Source organism: Artemia franciscana, chromosome 3 (genome assembly GCF_032884065.1).
Source record: "Artemia franciscana chromosome 3, ASM3288406v1, whole genome shotgun sequence".
NCBI classification, from domain to species: domain Eukaryota; kingdom Metazoa; phylum Arthropoda; class Branchiopoda; order Anostraca; family Artemiidae; genus Artemia; species Artemia franciscana.
This window is the reverse complement of record NC_088865.1, coordinates 37,618,266-37,634,573: the sequence shown is the minus strand read 5'-3', so window position 1 is coordinate 37,634,573 and position 16,308 is coordinate 37,618,266. Positions and strand designations below refer to the sequence as shown.

The 16,308-nt window shown below is 35.7% G+C and overlaps 2 protein-coding genes across 5 annotated transcripts in view; both read right to left on the bottom strand.

Moving 5' to 3' along the window:
* Positions 1-3,028, bottom strand: part of LOC136025248 (MIT domain-containing protein 1-like) — a 42,371-nt gene extending 39,343 nt beyond the window's left edge. Inside the window, exon 1 of one of the 3 annotated variants that reach the window (XM_065701086.1) lies at positions 2,914-3,028. The gene's annotated coding sequence lies outside the window, so the exon portion shown is untranslated. Of the gene's footprint in view, positions 1-2,662; positions 2,796-2,877 lie in introns of those variants that run through there. The other 2 variants (XM_065701084.1, XM_065701088.1) reach the window with 2 other exon arrangements.
* A 3,803-nt stretch (positions 3,029-6,831) lies between these two features.
* LOC136025247 (Kv channel-interacting protein 1-like) overlaps positions 6,832-16,308 on the bottom strand; it is a 333,579-nt gene continuing 324,102 nt past the window's right edge. Inside the window, exons 8-10 of one of the 2 annotated variants that reach the window (XM_065701082.1) lie at positions 9,732-9,933; positions 8,077-8,217; positions 6,832-7,068 (exon numbers count right to left, since the gene is read on the bottom strand). The gene's annotated coding sequence lies outside the window, so the exon portion shown is untranslated. The remainder of the gene's footprint in view (positions 7,069-8,076; positions 8,218-9,731; positions 9,934-16,308) is intronic. The other variant, XM_065701083.1, reaches the window with a different exon arrangement.

The following is a 16,308-nucleotide window of genomic DNA, read 5'->3' as shown; positions in this document are numbered from 1 at the left end:
TACAGAAACATTGTGGATTGTTCCTTTCTATACATCTGCACAGATGTCTACAGGACAAAATGTGGCAACAATCAGTGCATATTTGTACCAAAGAATCTTGCTGAAAGTTCTCCTGCGGCTAAATGTATCAACATCAACTAAATGTATCTAAATGTACTAAATGTATCAACTTGATACAACAGAAATACACCCAAAGCAGTCAAAAAATAGGTATAAGAGACAAACATCAAAACAGTAAGTTTGTTACTGAGGATTATTCCAAATGCAGCTGAAACTCACACCTCTAGGCCAGAATAACAAAATATGTCCTATAGCTGCTCCTGTTTGCAAATGGCTCTAATCTTAGGGATAAAGTTAGGAGCTGGAAATCATGCTCATACAAAATCATATTGATTTGGCTTGCTTGTAAAAACTTAGTCCACATCTCACTCATACAGCCATTTCTGGGTATTGACATGTATGATATGTGTTCCCAAGATTGCATAAGGATGGGACCATTTTGAGTCATAGTGATGGAGTTGGTTTTCTGCACAAGTCAGCAATACCAATCAAGCCCTAGATATATCTATCCCTACAAAACAGAAGCACAAACTTCAGTGGATTTGATAAAGACCACAATGCCTACCAAAAGAAGAAGTGTCAACTATCTTTCACATAATCTACTATCCACCAAGAGCACTGTTCCAAAAGGAACTCATACTCTACTTACAGCATTCAGTTGAACATGTAATATCCCAATTCCCTTACAGTGGCAATTGAACCCTGGGTAACTTTAATGATTTTAAAGCTAACTGGCTGTCAAGTTTACAACCAGTTATATAAGTTGTTAAAGTCTTAACAAGCAAAGAGAAAGTACTAGACCTTATTTTTACCAACACTGAGGAATTTTATAGTCCCCACTGCACTTTCCCTACTATTGGTATGAGTGACAAACTTACTGTAATATGAAAGTCTAGGATAAAAAAAAACCTGACAGATCCCAGTCAATGGTTAAGTACTGTCCACATACTCAGGACCAGCTCCAGATTTAACACAAGTGCCTTGCTAAGAAAAATGGGTCAACAGTCCTAGTTATGAAAAACAGCACCAATATGATGCAAGAGCTCACTGCTTAACTTTTCCATCAATACAAAGTAGTTTTTCATGAGAAAACAATCCTGGTCAAGTCAGAAAATAAGCTTTGGATTACAAAAGAGATAAAAAATCACATTAAATGGTGAAATGAGCTCTATAAATTGGGATATCAAGATGATACTAAAAATGTAATGTCTTTAAAATAAATAAATCTATACCAAGTGCTGAACAAGCTCTTGAAATTCAACCCCTTTGGATTTCATCAAAATGTTGAAGAGATTATGGAACAAACTCAAAAACAGTTGATAATCAATAGCATTAATAGTAAACCTTTAAGTGCTGATCAGATTACAACAGGATTTTCAAATTATGATGTACACACCCATGACTATATTGGATCCATCAAACACCAAAGTATGTCCTGGGAAGGTATTTTGAAGTACCCAGCTCTATTCTTTCCCTCTTTAGAGGGTCCTGACCTTTGATACTTTTAAAAAACTTTGTACTGTAAAACTGAAATGTTGAAAAATAGATCTTCTGCTTAAGTGAAGTAAAGAAAACTGTGCTTAATCCCAATTTATAAGGTTTCAATGATCTATAAATACATTTCCTACACTTAAAAAAAACAATTTGAGGGTCTAAAATTCTACCCAAATAACAGGAATTGTACTTTAAGAACTAAAACCAGAGAAAAAGAAATAGTAAAATTCAAGTTGAGTGACTTCTTGCTATCTCAGAAAGAGGTTAGGTTAGGAAAATGAAACTTTCAGGGATAGGTGTACAGACTAAAGTATATCCAGGGAATGTATTTTAAAGTACCCACCTCCACTCCTTCTCCCTCTAGAGAGCCTGAAATTTGCCTACATGACTAATTAAAAAAAAAAAAAACTAATTAAAAAAAATAAATACCTATTGAAATTTGGCAAAACAACATTTTACCTTAATTTTCTGTTACCAGTTGCTTTTTCTCTGCCTTTAGTTCTGGAAATGTAATTCCTGCTATTTGTGTAGAATTCTGAGCCATATCAATGTTTTTTTTTTTCAAAATTTAGGAAATTTATTTCCATATCTTTAAAATCTTACAAATTGGGATTGAGCAAAGTTGTTTAGCTGAAAATAATTTTGTTGTACTTCATTCAAGCAGGAGATCTATTTTGCAAGATTTCACTTTTATAACACACATATTCTTGAAGGTAATCAAAGGTCAGAGCACTCTAGAGGGAGAAGGAGTGGAAGTAGGTACTTCAAAATACCTTCCCAGGACCTACTTTATTCTGTAGACCACTTCCTGAAAGTTTCATTTTCCTAACCTAACCCCTTTCTGAGATAGCAAGAAGTTCATAGACCTGTCAAGCATTCAAATTTCCAAGACTTTGGAATCAGAAGAGGGTTAACATAGAAGCTTGGCAATACCTTCCCAGAGTATATTTTAGGCCCTAAATTCTTTACTAAAAGTTTCATTATCCTAACCTAACTCCTTTCTAGGATAGGCCTAGTAAAAAGTAGCTAAACTTCATAGAAGCTTAGCAATATCTTCAAAGTACATTTTTAGGCCTGGATTCATAACTGAAATATTCATTTTCCTAACCTTATCCCATTCCAAGATAGTAAAAAGTAGCTAAACTGGAATTTTAATAATATCTTCTGCTGGCAAATAATAAGGAACAAGGCAAGCCTAGTGAATTTGAGAGATTAAAATGGGTTTACAAATAAAGCCATTAGTATGTTTAGAAAGAACGCGAAAGGAAACATGAGTGGTGTGTTCACCTCTATCCTAAGTATTTAAAACGTCTAAAAATTTACCAAAAATTATACAAGTCACCCTCTAATAAATTCTACCTTTGAGATACATGTTGATATATTTTAAATTTTTGGGATCTTAACTTTGGCAAAACTATCGTCATCCTTAAACAAAAAAATGACGACAATAAGCCAAAACGATACAAAGACAAGAGTTTTATAACAAAAACACAGACAACAGGCGTATTTACAGGATGTATTATAGGCAGTGCAACAGCGCTGATGCGCAAGAGCGGTGTGGGCACAATATGTTATTTATTTATAATTTATTTTTTTTTAGACCAGGGCACTTCGTATCGAATGGTTGTCATAGAAACTTCAAATAGGGCTAATTTCGTTGGAAATTGAAGGGGTAGTGCCCTTTTTAATAGTGCCAAATAATAGGAGGGCAACTAATCCCACTTTTACCATTTCCCCAAACACGTCCAATCCTTATTTCCAGATAACCATTTTGTTCAATGTGAACGAAAGATCCGGAAATCATGTCTGTGAGGATGATAAGCCCCTGCCCCCAGCCCTCAGGACAAGGTTTGCCAGTTATATCCCGGGGGTATATTAGGTATCATAGGTAGCGCAACAGCGCTGCCTAATTTAATAGCGATATGAACATTATGTATTATTCCTTTTTTTTGGTTTTAGACCAAGGCACTTCGTATCGAAGGAGTTGTCATAAAAACTTCGAAAAGGGCATATTTGATTTGAAACTTATGGGATCAATGCCTTTTTTAATAGCCAAAAGTGATTGGAGGGCAACTAACTTCCATTCCCGGCCCATCATTTCCCCATTTCCATTCGATCAAAATATTTAGACAACCATTTTGTTAAAAGTAGTAGAAAGGTCCAGAAATTATGTATTTGAAGATAACAACTCCCCTACAGCCCTGGAGGCAATGGCTCTAAGTTATACCCTGTGGGAATTGTGAGCATACATGGAAAAGGTGACCGTAAAAACTTTGGAGGGGGCTAATTGGATTGGTTATCAGAAATTCTGGTATTCCTTTAAGATTGAGAGTGGTCGAAGGGTTGCTACCCCCCCCCCCCCACACGCACAAACACCTCATATTTTCCCAAAATGCATCTATGGCCATTTGCTATCGTATAAACTTTGAAAAAGGCTCATTCGATTGGAAATTGAAAGGATTCGCGTCCTTTTCATTAGTCAAAGTGATTGAAGGCTATCAAGTCCCCTCAAGCCCATCAATTTCCAAAACGCAACTAATCAAAATTTTGAGATAGCCATTTTGTTCAGCGTAGTTATGGGGTCTGGATATTATGTCTTTGACAAACCCCATACCTTCTCAGGAGCAGAACATAATCAACACTTTACTGAAAGAAATTGCAGTGGATTGTCAGTCTAGCCTTAAATATACCTTACATGCCCTGGGTGCATACAAGGTTTATATGAAGGATGATCGTATAAACTTCGGAGGGGGCTCATTGGATTGGTAATCAGAAGTTCTGGAGCAATTTTTAAGATTGAGAGTGATCTAAGGGTGGATACCCCCCCCCCCCCACACACACACACGAACACCTCATATTTTTCCACAATACATCTGATATAAATTTTGAGATGGCCATTTGTTGTCGTAGAAACTTCTAAAAAGGCCAATTTGTTTGGAAATTGAAAAGGCTAGTGCCCTTTTTGTTAGGAAGAAGTGATTGGAGGCCAAAAAATCCCCCCACCCCTCCCAAGTCTATTAATTCCCAAAACACAAAAACCCCCATACCTTCTCAAGACCTGAACATAATATGTACTTTACTGAAAAAATAGCTGTGGCTTGTAATTTTAGTATACATATACTGACATATATTCATTCAAGACTTAATGATTTTTATTTATTAAGATTTTAAGGTTAAATCGTTTTAAACGTTTTTTGCAGTTCAATATCATAGGGTTAAAGGATTAGAATGGCTTTTGAGTCTTTAAGTGAAAGTGAACGCAAAACAGATATATTTGTAAAAAAAAATCACAAGACAAGTCTGTTCTAAAATAAGATGAATAACTGATAATTATATATTATAGGTATTCTAGCTACTAAGCTTTAAATTAAGAAATTTATATTTTTTATGTTCTGTATTACTGAAATTTTGAGATTGCCATTTGTTTTAAAGCAGTCCAGAGATCATATAGCAAGGTCGTTTGGATTGACACAACCCCAGAGTCTGGGGGCCAGGGTTGCAAGCTATGCCCCGGGCATGTAGGGCATTCACAATAGTCCAAAGATAATTTAACACTAGCTTGAAAGTGGACACAACCCTCTAGAGTCTAGGTGCAAGGGTTGTAAGTTTTAACCTGGCCATGTAAGGTTGTTATGCAATGGATGGTCGTATAAACTATGGATCGGACGGGGCTCATTGGATAGGAAGTCAGCAGATCTACTTCTCTTTTTGAGAGTCAAAAGTGAAAGGCGGACAACCAGCCTCCCCCTACAATCCCATCACTTCCCAAAACACACTTAATCAAAATCTTAAGAAAACTATTTGTTCAGCATTATTGAAAGATCCAGTAATAATATCTTCGGGAATGTCAACCTCCCCACATTATCGACTTATATTATGTCAACTTATATTATTAATTTAGACCTTTGAGGGTAAGTTTTGGGGAATATTGAACTAGCCAGAAGGCACAATAAGTATTCTTTTAATGCTACCACTACAGTTACTGTAACTAATGACGCTAAGGGTATTAAGGTGAAGGGTATGAAGGGTATTAGGGAAAGTTTATGAATCTCAATTAAATGAAAAAACTTTATGCATGTAGGTTTTCAAAAGAGCGTATAAGCAATATCAAAGGCGGCACCACTCTATAATAGTTAGAAATATCAGTGAAACTTTTAAAGGAGCTAATTCAATCCAAAATTAAAAGTTCTGTTGCCCTTTTTAAGAGCAACAAGAGATTGGAGGGCAAGCAGCCCTTCTCTCAAGCCCATTCATTTTCTAAACGCATCCCGTCAAAACTTTGAGACAACCGTTTTGTTCAGCATAGTAGAACGGTCCAACAACTATGTCTTTAGGGATATTAGGCATGTTAGTTCCCTAAAATTATGCATTTGGCCCATTATTCTTTAAAACCAATCAAAATACATTTTCTTTATGGCTGCAAATAAGACACTTCAGTAATATATCGAGAACAGCTAGGGGCACTAAGTTGAAGCTTTTGGGGATACTATTATTGCTACTTCTACTCTTATAATTTAAATAAATATAACGAGTGTAAGTGTATCCAGGTTGTCAAGGCGTGCAGATAGCATCTTTTGGGAGTGATATTAAGTTTCATTTTTCAGGTCAACTTCAAAAGCTATAAAAATTATTTGAAAAATATTGTTTATGTCAGGATTAGAATTGTTCAAAAAGTTTCTCTAGCACACAAATAGCAACCCATACTACAGATTTCTATAGAAAAAACTGAAAAGATATAATTTTTTTTACCTGAAAAAGACTATTTCAATCAAAAACAAACGGAAATTAATTAAAAAAACTTTTTCCACAAAACAGTTTTTTTGGGAAAGTTTTTTTGTGGAAACGAACAGAAATGACAATACATGGCTGAGTCAAATTGATAACTAGAAGAAAATAACAAGAGTAGGGCCAATAACCTCCATGCCTTCTCAAGACCAGAAAATAATTCGCGCTTTCCTTAAAACAAAATAGATTTGAAATGTTTTCACTTTTCTTACTTTCATAAATAAAAAAATATCAAAACTTTAAAGAATAAATATCAGGTTATGTCAGTTAAACTGACAATCAGCGATCATTTGTTTTTTTTTCAGTGAAGTGCGAATTGTATTTTGGTCTTGAAGAGGCAAGGGGGTTATGCGCCCCACTCATGACAGTTTTTGCTTGTTTTGGGTTTCACTCGGCTATTTTTCACAATTTCTGTTTGTTTTGAGTTTCATTTTTGTTGGAAACTTTTGCTTATCAAATTTTTCTTAAAACAAATGTAAACACAAACATGTGTCGAGAAATTAAACTCTTTTATTTTTCTACGTCACTCATATATTCTCTATTAAAAAGTATATATTCAGAATTGATTCACACTTTGATGTCCACACTATCTGTGATGTGTCTCTTTAATTTATTCTTTTTTTCCTGAGACGTTACTCATCGTCTCTTATCATTGTCATAGCACTGAATTACCGTAAGAACTTCATTCAGTTGAGTTAAAACCATGAACTCGTACAATTCATGTTTTCCCTGAAAAGAAAGAGCTTTAATTAAAAGTTATATGGAAATTGCAACATTAAAACACAAAAGGTTGTTAATTTAGCAGCATCTTCTGCACTTTAACATAAAAGGTGTACTCTGGATATTTTTTTTTTATCCTGGACTTTGAAGAACACTAACACAAAAAGGTAAACTAGGCTTAAAGTTTGGTGAAAAAGTCATACCTCTAATGAAAAGGTTACTGAAAATTAACTACGAATGACACGTGTAATAGCAGGATGGGTTTAGTGGCTTTGTTAAGACTCTAGATTGAAAAAACTGGATAACAATTTAAATATATGTACAGTATATATGCACAGAACATAGTATATAAGGTTGCACGCTAGCAATAAGAGAGGGGTGAACACTGTTGATCAGCTGTTAAGAATGATGAATGAGTTTAAGTATACATGCTATAGAAAAAATGTAGATTTAGAAGTATAGCCTGAAGAGCAAGTAAGTGGTTGATGCAGTACCCTTAATCAGTGGCGTAATTTTGTCAAAAACCTGGTGGGAGGGGGGCAAAAATGGAGTCAATTTTCCCAAATCAAGTGAAAAAGAGAGGGAAAACTGAAATATGATCCATGTATTACCATAAAGCCAAATATATACTAGAGAAAATGACCTGTTTCTTTGTATACTTGAATTATACAGGCTTATCTTAGTTTTAACAAGCTTTTTTTCGCAGAAACTAAGTTTCAGCTGAGAAGGGCAAACTGAGGTCCGGGGAGAGGGCAAACCTGGGTCTGGAGGGGGCATTTGCCCCCTGTTCCATAGAAAATTACGCCCCTGCTCTTAAGAGTTCATAGTGCTTCCAATGAGGTGCTTAAGTGCTATAGCCCTGTAAAGAAGTTAACAAAGAAGCACAAGTACACCAGAGGGAAGTGGTTTGAGTAGAACGCACCGATTTGAATTTCAATCGGAACAACAGGATTTGTGTTGACTACGCGGAAACGTGGAGCCAAGGAGCATTATTTATAAATAAGTACAGTTCCTTACCTCAGAGATTTTCGATTAGATGGTAATATCTTCAATGAAATCATCGAAAACTGTTAGTGAGTGATGTATATTTTCATCTTGCAGACAACATGACAAGAACTCATCTTGATCAATTACTCCATCCTTATTCAAATCCATTTTCTAAAAGAAAAGAAAAATGCAAAAACTTTAAAAAATCATGGTTCAGCGGCAGTTGCAGCTTAGTATACAACGAATCACCACCCATAGTAAACAAAAATTAGGTAAACGTTAAACAAAGACTGGCTGCTGAGAAAAAATTGCCATGCGTAGCTAACACAGGAGTAATAACTATAATCTCCATTAATCTTATAAGCAAAATGTTCATTTGAAGACCAGTTTGAGGGTATTTTAAAAAATTGAGTGAAATGTTTCAAAAATAGTGTCGGGTCGAAACAAATAGTACATAGTTTAAATCACCATTCAGAAAACCCTAAAGAAAACAGGAAACTTAAAACCCCTGGCTTGAACGAAAAGGAAAATCTCTTTCTTGCATGGGTAGCACTGATTGTCCTTTTCCCCCTTTTTTGCTTCATTGTTAACTGGACAGAAGAATATCATAGATTAGTTTAATAGCTCATTTGAAAGGAAGTTGCCATATCTAGTGCCTTTTGTAATTAACTAAACATAATATTTAAAATAAAGTAATTTTTTGCAAAAACTACATCTTTTCTTGCAAGACCATGTTGAATTGGATAAGATATATAGAAAGAGTAAAAATCCTGATCCTTAAGATTATGATCCCTGTTTCTATTAAACTTAAGTTCAATTCGATATACAAAGAGCATTAATTTTTAAACGGTGGTAGACAGATAAATTGAGCTTGACTTTTCTTCTTCATTACAAAAAAAAAAAAAAAAAAAATGCCACTTTACCTAAAGGGAAAAGAGAAGAAGAAAAACAAAAAGTAACTGGAGGTAGGTCTGAAAATTGTCAAATAATTTAAAATGCATTAGAGTAAACCGCTACTGTAGGCTGAGAGAGCCATCTTCTTTGAATTCTTTTAATACGTCTAAAACGACAGTGATTCACTTAGTAATGCAGAAAAGAAAAAGCAGCCTGGGGAAAAAAATTTAAAGTTTTCGCCTTTTAGCAATTATTTTAGGCAGGCTGCATATAAATTTTGAATCTCAAGATGTTTATAATTCACGTTGGAAGTTTTTTCATTAAATTACTTTTCGGCATCAGTTTATAATCTGATTCATTGACGCAGCATTATTTCAGTTGTAAAATTAACCTTAATTTGTAGACTTTACATAAACTCTGTAAAACTGCATAACCACTTCTTTTGAATCAATGAAATACCCTTTCAAAAATCAATAGACTGATAAAAATTCTTTTGCAGTTTTTCATAATATTAAACGTTCTGTTTTATAACTGTTTTGCAAGTTTTGGAACAAGATAGAGGGTTTTATTTTGATTTGTACTCCAATCAATTTAAGCTACCTGACCTCTTCGTTTCTATTTTCTGTACAAGAAAAATAGAAACGTACATTAAGGAGGCCAAATTGCGGCCTGAGCTGCCTGGATGGCTCGCCCCCAGCCCCCTAATGTACTTTCTGACTGAAGGGCCCCGAAACGGAGATCAGTGCCACCAGTTTGGACCTTGAGGGTCTAATGCTGTTGGACTTACTTACTTTTTTCTATGCTACAAACAAGACAATTTGTTGGTTCCACTTTAGCAGATAAATTCAGTAAAATCTGCAAAAAATGTCTCATGCACGGAAAAAAGCGTTAAATTCAAGCTGTCCAGCTTTTACGCATGTCCAAAGTCGTAGAAGACTTCGTTTTTCTAGAATGCTGCCCCTTCAGATGTCTCTGCCAGGTATTTTCTTTATGCTTAAAAAATAAAATAAAGAAAATAATTAGTCGACATATCTATAACTAGCTGTTGGGGTGGTGCTTCGCGCCACCCCAACGCCTAGTTGGTGGGGAGCTTCGCGCCCCCCAAGCCCCCCTGCGCGCCTAAGTCGTTACGTGCCATATTAGTTACGCGCCATTGTAGTTGTGTCCCTGTGTCCCACCTGTGAATATATATATATATATATATATATATATATATATATATATATATATATATATATATATATATATATATATATATATATATATATATATATATATATATATATATATATATATATATATATATATATATATATATATATATATATATATATATATATATATATATATATATATATATATATATATATATATATATATATATATATATATATATATATATATATATATATATATATATATATATATATATATATATATATATATATATATGTATATATATATGTATATGTTTATATGTTATAAATGTTATATGTTATATGTATTATATATATATATATATATATATATATATATATATATATATATATATATATATATATATATATATATATATATATATATATATATATATATATATATATATATATATATATATATATATATATATATATATATATATATATATATTAGCTGTTGGGGTGGCGCTTCGCGCCACCCCAACACCTAGTTGGTGGGGCGCTTCGCGCCCCCCAAGCCCCCCCGCGTGCGTAAGTCGTTACGCGCCATATTAGTTACGCGCCATTGTAGTTGTGTCCCTGTGTCCCACCTGTGAATATAGATAGATTTATATATGTGTTTTAAACTACGTAAAAATTGCGAATATACAACATTCTTGGCTTTCCCATTGTCTGTGCATATACAAAGCCGTATGTACTAATAATGACGTCATATGCAAACGCTCTTTTTACAAACAAACAAACATGCATACACACAACTCTTTTTTATATAGATAGATAGATAGATAGATACAATACAAATTAACTGCGTAAAACTTGCGAATATACAACATTCTTCGCTGTCCAATTGTCGCTGCATATAAATAGATTGTCAGGTTTACCGACCCTCGAACATGCAACGTACAATTGTCCATGGGAAAAACAATCAGTATTAAGATCTATACCACATTTTTCTAATGATTGACCTTGAGCTTTGTTAATGGTGATTGCAAATGCTAATCGAATTGGGAATTGCAATCTTTTAAATTGAAAAGGCAGATCCGTTGGAATCATGGGAATGCGAGGAATAAGAACAGCCTCACCCTCAAAAGGCCCTGTCAAGATTGTGACCTCTATTAGGTTTTCCATTGTTTTTTTTTACGGCAAGTCGAGTCCCATTGTAAAGCTTTGGTGGGTTTATATTTCTTAAAAGTATTATTGGTACGCCTATTTTTAGTTGTAGCACGTGTGGTGGAAACCCTGAAAGATCTATGGAATTTAAAAATTCAGATGGATAATTAACCGCTTCATTTGGTTCCAAAACTGTGTCGACTGACTTGTAAAGGACTGCCTGGTCTCGAATCTTGGTCAAAACAATATTGTTGATTTCGTGGACGTCTATATTTTTGGGTGCGAGAATCGCTCTTTCACTTAGCCATTTATTATTTTTATAATTTTTTAGAATATTCGGAAATACTTTTTCAATCAATTCATTTTTGGACGTCACTAAATTACAGAAATCAGCAGGTAGTTGTATACGTCCTGTAATTGAGTCTACTGGGAGCTTTCCGTTTCCAATTGCCAGCAATTGATCTGAAAATGTTTGACCAGAGTCATCGTTTTGCAATCGGACATGCATATTTGTAGTTAATTTTAATATTTTTACGTGTGCCCATAAATTAGAATTTTTCAGGCAAGCATTCATTTCGTCTGCAGGAGTTGATCTAGGTATTATAGGTAATGTTTGCCTGAAATCTCCCGCAAGCAATATTAATGTGCTGCCAAAGGGTTTCGACTTCCCTCTCAAATCTTTCAAGCATTGATCCAGAGCCTCGAGCGATTTTTTGTGTGCCATTGTGCACTCATCCCAAATAATAAGTTTGCATTGCTGCAATACTTTACCCATCCCAGATGATTTGGAAATATTGCACGTGGGAGTTTCTGTAGAATGCAAATTCAGAGGCAATTTCAAAGTGGAATGAGCAGTTCTTCCACCAGGCAGCAATGTTGCGGCTATTCCGGACGACGCAATTGCCAACGCTATATCATTTTATGATCGAATTGATGCCAGAATCAGTTTTATCACAAATGTTTTACCAGTACCTCCTGGCGCATCCAAAAAGAAAATTTCTCCAACGTTGTTATCGACACAATGCATTATCGTATCATAAATGTCTTTTTGTTCCGACGTTAACTTGGAAATGTTATTTTGTACATACGACAATAGATCACTCGTACTGTAACTTTGTTCACGATCCAATTCTACACATGTCGAAACAGCAGCGATACGGTTAGGTGAAGGCATTCCCAAATCCTGAAGAGGTTTGTTTGCCATACGTACGCACAAATCTTCTATAATAACTAAAGTGTAGTTTTAAATTTCTGATGTAAAATCAAAAGTCATATCTGACGTCTCTAACTGTTTTGATGTAGTATATCTTCGGACATTTTTGACTTATATTTTTCCCATAACTCTGTAGGAGCTGATGGAGATCAAGCTGTTAAAATGATGCCAAACAATGCACGAATTTGACTTGGGGTTGACGTTTCGCACGCGTCATTGATGCAGTTATCCCAGTGTTGGTCATTCTCCTATAAATTCAGAGCTTGGCATGCACTACGGTAAGTGTCATGTATAGTACCGTTTACAGTTCTCAAATACTCAAAGGATGTCGGACCGGGTACATTCACCAAAAGCAGGCGTAGAAAGAAGCATTCATGTTGATTGGGGTGAACGGTGTAGAGTCTTCCTATCGTGGTATCTTTGAAGATGGTAGGTTGGCCGTCGACTGACTTACCCTGTTTTCGACGTTCAAATACTTTATTTTTAGTATTCCACGTGTAATACGAAGGCACTTCAGTATACAGCAGTTTTTTTGCAAAAGAATCATTTTTGCAAAGCGAAAAAAAAGCTGTTAATGTTGTATCCGGTGGATTCAGGACTCTTTGTTGCACGTTGGTTTCCGTGAAATAAACACGTTGACCATTCTGTAAATGTACCGCTAAGTGAACAACAGCTGGACTACGTTCATGTATCGGAAATGAAAGAATTCACCAAACAGCTTCATTACTGCTTATGTATCTTCCAGCCTGATATTGTACGATTTCGTCGAAATCTTTGATTTCGGGCTGCAAGCTAAAAACTGCCATGTCACTGCCTTTGTTGACATATTTTTGATTGCCTTTACGGAGTTACAGTATTCAACGTTTATGTGTGCATTAAATGTTTTTGATAATAATGGGGAATATGGAACAACCCACTGGTTATCTACTTCGATGGTGGTACCGTTACGCTTCTTTATTATTGCTATTTTACCGCCATCTTCAGTAGATCTTCTTCTATATTTTGGGTAACCATCATTGCCAGTAATTGTGTTTAATACTAAAAGTCGAGGATATTGCTTTGTGCACCTTCCTTTGGCCATGCATGGTGAATTTTCGTTCAGTGCACCGCAAGGTCCATGTATCATATTTTTTACAATAATATCATGTAACCCCTTATCGACATTTTTATCAGGTATTTCAGCGGAAATCACATCATCAATTTCGTTCGAAGTAATTTTTTTATGTAGCCAGATTAGTATATGTGCGTGTGGCAAACCTCGTTTTTGCCATTCCACTGAGTACATCCAGCATCGCACTGACCCAAACACTTCAAGTTTTACTATGTAGTTTATCAGTGATTTCAACTTTTGCCGGAAGACACGGGCCGTAATGTCATGCCTATGAACCACCGATTGTCCTTGAAGTAAAAGCTGCAGTATTTCGTCCCAAGATTGATTACATGTAAATGTAATAAATAAATCTGGACGACCATATAGACGAACATACGCAATAGCATCTTGAGCATATTCATGCATATGACGGGGACTGCCAGCATATGACGAAGATAAAATTGTTAATCTTCCAACGTTTGTGGTATTACCGTCATTTATAACTGCATCTCGCAAATGAATGTATTGTTCAGAGCGGAGCTTGGTCTGATTCAGGCGGATATATAGCAAACGTTCTGATTCAATTTTAGCATACATATCAACGACAAATTGGTGAAACAATTCACGGCATTTTAAAATATAATTTTCTTCATCCTGCCGAATCATTAGTCTATAGGAATAATAATGCATTGCACTGCATTTCTTATTCATTTCTTTGTTAGTGGCTGGATTCATCAATTTAATATTAAAGTGATAGCCGTCGGCTCCATCCCAAAAATGATAGGATATTGTAGGGCATCGTAGCATCGATGAGTTTCAGCAATTCTTAACAACTGAGCGTTTCGCTTATGAAGAATAATATCTCGAGGTAAAAACTGATCACCGACCATAACGATTGCCACTTCGTCGATAGTTGGAGCATTGTATCTACGCACATGTTGGCCAGGAGGCGTTTTGTCAGCGGAAATAACAATTTTATGCGTATCAGTAGGCATCAAATCGATGGCTGTTTTGAACAGACGCACTAAATTATTATTTTCGTGGAAAAGATGTTGCAATTGGGAAACGATTGTCCTTTCAACGTTGGGAGAAATTTCGCAACGTGCATTCAATTCAGAATTTCTATCACTGATGAAGTACAATTGTAAAAATTTATGATTCTCGCCTGAGAATGGTAGAAGGGACCCTGCTCTATGATAAATTTGCCCTTTTACTTTGAAAGTAGACATAAATTGATCTGGATTTTCGATTTGGGCTCCAAACGACGTCATTTGGAAACATGAGTTGTATTTTCTGATTTGTGACAAAAAACGCTTAGATTCTGACGTAGTTCCAGTAAGGAAAGTCTTCAATGGCTCTGGTGGTGCAGCCAATAGAGGAAGTTTAACTTTTCCTGAGGCGCAACACATTCCCATTGTTTCACCATTTAATTTCAAGGCCTTGCAACAGGGACAAATTTTAGACATTGTCCCGATTTGAACACATCTACTCAAGCTATAATCATCGACTGGATTGCACCTGAATGCCAGGCGATAACTTTCAGGTTGCTCTGATTCCTCGGCACGCTTTCTTTTCTTACTTTCTCTATCAGCAGCAAGCCTGATTTCTTGCTGTTCTTGTGATTCCTCGGCACGCTTTCTTTTCTTACTTTCTCTATCAGCAGCAAGCCTGATTACTTGCTGTTCTTGTAATTCCTCGGCACGCCTTCTTTTTTCACTTTCTCTTTTAGCAGCAAGTCTGCTTCCGCGTTGCTCTGGTAGTTCCTCGGCACGCTTTCTGTTCTTTCTTTCTCTATCAGCCTCAAGCCTGTTTCCTTGCTGTTCTTTTGATTCCTCGGCACGCTTTCTGTTCTTTCTTTCTCTATCAGCCTCAAGCCTGTTTCCTTGCTGTTCTTTTGATTCCTCGGCACGCTTTCTGTTCTTTCTTTCTCTATCAGCCTCAAACCTGTTTCCTTGCTGTTCTTTTGATTCCTTGGCACGCTTTCTTTTCTGACTTTCTCTATCAGCAGCAAGTTTTTTGGCATAGACTCTTTGAGCATCTTCATCGGCTTTTGCCATTGTAAGTTCATCAGTCATTTTAAACTTAAACATTAATAGATTTCTACGTGAACATATGTCTTAAATATCTTGAATGACGTCACCGTCGTATCAAAAATGACGACAACTAACTTGATGACGTCAGTCAACACAGAAACATGAAGTCACCTGACAGACAGACAGACACACAGACAGACAACTTATTTTTATATATATAGATATATATATGTTTTTAACTACGTAAAATATGCGAATATACTACATTCTTCGCTGTCCCATTTTCTATGCATATAAATAGATTGTCAGGTTTACTGACTCTTGACCATGCAACATATAATTGTCGATGGGAAAAACAATCCGTATTCAGATCTATGCCTCATTATTCTAATGATGTGTCCCTGTGTCCTGGTCGTTATTTATATTCCCTGTGTCCCGGTCGTCATTTTTGTCCCGGTTTCCCAGTTTGTAATTTCACTTGGAGTGTCCCAGTCGTCATTTATATTCCCTGTGTCTCGGTCGTCATTTGTGTCCCGGTGTCCCGGTCTGTAAATTTCTATTCGAACAATCCCTGTGTCCCGGTCGTCATTTATATATCCCGCCTGTGCCCCCGGCGTCCATGTTATAGTTGTATCCTTGTGTCCCGGTCGTCATTTATATTCTCTGTGTCCCGGTCGTGATTTGTGTCCGGGTGTCCCAGTCTTGTAATTACTCTTTGAGGTT